The 4,144-nt window shown below is 32.5% G+C and overlaps 1 pseudogene across 1 annotated transcript; it reads right to left on the bottom strand.

The window, feature by feature from the left end:
- Positions 1-237: 237 nt before the first annotated feature.
- LOC104592144 (histone H3.2-like) lies at positions 238-3,874 on the bottom strand (annotated as a pseudogene). Its single transcript, XR_016079659.1, has 2 exons — positions 3,261-3,874; positions 238-495 (listed from the first exon to the last, which is right to left on the bottom strand). The product of XR_016079659.1 is annotated as a histone H3.2-like (transcript).
- Between the last annotated feature and the right edge of the window lie 270 nt (positions 3,875-4,144).

Raw genomic sequence — 4,144 nt, 5'->3', positions numbered from 1 at the left:
AATTGTTGCCCCAAAGTTCATTTTGCAACGATTAAGTTAATTGTTGCCAATTAGGAATTAGCTTGACAATTATTTCTCATAAATATTTATGGCAACAATTATTATGAATTGTTGTTGAATTAACAACAATCAATTCAATCGTTGCTAATTGTAAAGTGGCGACAATTGAATAAATGTTTCTCATAAATAGTTTAAGCAACAAACCTTGTGAACTATTGTTGAATTACATCCTAATTGTATTTATACAAAAAATGTGTTAAAAATATATTACAATTTCCAAATTGCTATCATAAATAATACACTTAACACATAGAAATTTGGTCAACTGTATCCACCTACATATCTAAAGTTGTGTCTTGGACTAAGTAACCATAGTAATAAATTGGTTGAAAATGATGAATAACCCATGAGAGGTTGATTTCACATCTTGAAGAGCTCCAACTTTACTTTACATGTAGTTATCTTGTGATGGAATACTTGGAGCATGTCTCATTCCTTCAAAAAATAAAATATAATAAGTAAAAAAAACAAAACAAAATGAATCAAGCATCAAGCCTCATCGTTGTTTTATACTGTGAAGGTATTTCCATCAAAGCCATTAGAACAAACTCTACCTCGTTTTTGTAAGCTGGTTTATTCCTCGACATAATTTCAGTAAAACTTACAAATTGAATAGGGGAAAGTAATCATTCCCAGTCAAATAACTCTGAAAACTATTAACTGGAATATGACAAATGGGAAAAAGGAAGCACAGGAAAATAATCAGAAGGCACAATAGAGCATGAACATCAAAATGTAGGGAAAAAACTAATATAAAGTATTTATTCATTGTGTTCAACATCAATTCCACTGCCATCACAAACATAGACAATTAAAATATTGCCAATATTAGAAGCAAACATTTTGAAAAGTAATTAGATGTAGGGTCAAAAAGAATTTATGAAGCTCACCTTCATAAAACAATAGTATGTCTTGTCTTTCCCATCTCACATTCGCAAAGCCAAAATGTACTCCCTTGGTGTGAGGAGTGGGAACTTTTTGAATGAGCTACTAATTTATCATACAATCGGTCTTGCAATTGTCCTTTAGGTTAAGAAAAATTAAATTAAAAGGGAACGATAAAAAGAATACACTCGTAAAAAACACTTCTATGGTGACTATTTTACCTCACTCAAAAGCCTACGAGGCTATTGAGTTTGGGTACATTTCATCGCTGTTCTCATACTGAAAGGCATAGTAGAACTAGGACTAGGCTTCAAGAACTTGAACTAAAAATTAAAAGAGAAAACAAAATCTTCACTACATTTTAATTGAGTTGGAAGGAAGGTTGAAATAATTTAAATAGTTATTGCAAAAATTCAAAAATCAACTACTAGCAATTCTTAATTATTGTTGCCTATCTTAGTTCTGCTTAACATGTTGAATCACATCTAAACTTTATATCATATTAGTGTGGCCCTTATGATGCATGGGATTTATTAAGCAAAATTGAGATAGGAGAAGTCTTATGACATTCTTAATTGAACCAACTCGGGCAAGCTCCTATGATATTCTCAAGTAAAAGAGATTTTAATGTTTGCAAGCACTTGAATTTAATTTAATTAATAAGCAAAGCCTAGAGATAAAGAAAAATATTCTTTGTTTCAAGCTACCCTATAATTAAGCATTATTAAGCAAATTTCTATAAGTGTTTTAGAATCAATACCTAACCAAAATTTAAAATTTCAGGCTACAAAATAACATTGATGACATGACCTCTAACAAAAAAAAAAAAATAAGCAAAATAATCTCCATAGTTTAATTTAACACTAAAGTATCCAATGGTTATGTTGTATTCACATTCACATAGATGGGACGGTTAATGTGAATCAACATGCATTACATGATATGCATTTAATATGCATCCAGTGTCAATTTATATAAATTGAATAACTACTGCCAAGGTAAAAAAAAATAGACATAGGTTTGTATGGATATTGAATCATTTCTTCTTTCCATTGAGATTAAAGTAAAATTTTATAGAATACTCATCCATTACATGATATGAATGGAGAAAGTAACGTCCACCTTGTCCAACATGCAATAAGAAAATATAAGTTACTTTAATCAAAATCAACATCTAGATGGGCAGCTAGTTGCCTAAGTGTGCTCCCTTCCACTTAGCACTGACTTAACACTTTCACAACTATGCATGTTCAAAATGGCGGAAGCATTTGATTTGTTTTTTATTTTATTTTTGTTAATGAAATCATTACTTGGGTATATGTAATACATGAAATATTCCAACTTTAAGTATGAGTCATGCCATCCTCTTTCCTCTAAGAAATATGTCCATTTTTCTGACTTCAAGAGTAAGCAAATTTAATGGTAACGAACAATTATTATAAAATTGACTATTTAGAATATGGAATACAATTATTGGAAACCAGGGTTAAAAGAAATCCCTCATTTCAGGCCCTTTATTGAATCAAGGCTCATTTACTTTTTTTATTCAACATATAATATACCCAAATACAGAGGTAAAAAAATTTGAATGATCTTATTAATTTGAATTCAATGAGACCAGATTTAGAGTACTCCTGAACTATTAATACAAATTCATTATTCATGAAACTATGGACATATCTATATCTATGAAACCATTCCATGTAATGCTATTATTTGGAATTTGTAACACTGGATTCTTTAATAACCCGAAGTAGGGCAAGAACAAATAAGGATTTTGTTGGGGAAAAAACTAATAACTCTATCTTGATTTTCATTACCAAACTCCCCTCCCCAAACATTGCAAAAATATAGAATGTTGCTTAAGTTTTCTAATTAACCAAACCCAATAAAGAATTTTAGCTTTCATATTTCTGTTTCACACTTTCCATATTTCATAATTGCCATGCACAACAACCTTTTTAATGATAAATAAATAGAAAAGGGGTTTTCTAAGAGGGGGCAGAAGCATGAAAAGCCTCTTTTAGAGATGGCACACAATACCTTGGATTTTCCATCCTTTTGACACCAAAGCCCAATAACAATCCTGGAGATTTCTTTTCTTTTTCAACAAGAAAATTGCAATTTGTTTCCATTAGATCTATTTACAAAACACCGATTAGAAGACATAACGGAACATAGAGAAAACCCTAACATTTAACCCCTACCCCTCCCAAAAGCAAAAGTAAAATAAGATCTAGACCAAAGAACCCTTCTATACAGAAAAAGTAACCAGCAATCCATCATAAAAAAGACTTAAGCATGCATGCACTCACCCCTTGATCTGACGAGCGAGTTGAATTTTCGTTGGCATTATAGTGACTCTCTTAGCATGAATCGCACAGAGGTTGGTATCTTCAAAGGGACCTACCAAATATGCCTCTGTTGCCTCTTGAAGAGAAGCAATGACGGAGCTCTGGAACCGAAGATCAATCTTGAAATCCTGAGCAATCTCACGAACCAAGAGTTGGAATGGAAGTTTGCGAATCAGAAGCTTGGTAGTCTTCTGGTACTTCATGATGATTTCTTTGAGAGTTATTGTTCCTGGCCTGAACTAGTATGGCTTCTTTACGCCACCTGTAGCGGAAGCAGATTTCTTGATAGCCTTTGTTGCCAATTGCTTTCTTGGAGCCTTTCCTCCAGTGGATTTTCTGGCAGTCTGCTCAGTACACGCCATTGGAGGAGAAAGATTGTTAGAAATTTGGAGAGTTAGATTATAGAAAAACGAAGGGATTTCTAATCTCTAAAAACTTCAAAAGCACAAACTAATAGACCCTGTCTTTCTCAACCATAATCCATAATGCCCATATTTGTCTCGACCTATCATTTAGAGAATGAGTGTGAGAGATCAAGAGAGCGAGAGAATTGGGATTGGCGTGTGATGGTGTTTGAATTCGAGTAGAAGACGAAGAGTGGAAGGGAGATGGAGGAAGAATTGGGATTGGAGCGTTAGTTTCATTAATGGAAAGTATAAAACACGGTGGCCTCATGGTGGGAAAAGGGAAGTTTCTAATTATGTATTTTAAGAAAACTATCAAGATTTAATTTGATAAGGAAACAATAGCAATAATTATTTTAATTAGCAACTAAATAATTTAGGTTTCTTGTATCAAATCATGAATAGGTCAATGTTTTAAAAATTGACCTAGAGGTCGAACCG

Source organism: Nelumbo nucifera, chromosome 8, assembly GCF_055504915.1.
Source record: "Nelumbo nucifera cultivar China Antique chromosome 8, China Antique-T2T, whole genome shotgun sequence".
NCBI classification, from domain to species: Eukaryota; Viridiplantae; Streptophyta; class Magnoliopsida; order Proteales; family Nelumbonaceae; genus Nelumbo; species Nelumbo nucifera.
The sequence above is the reverse complement of the archived record's forward strand: the minus strand, read 5'-3'. Positions and strand labels throughout refer to the sequence as shown.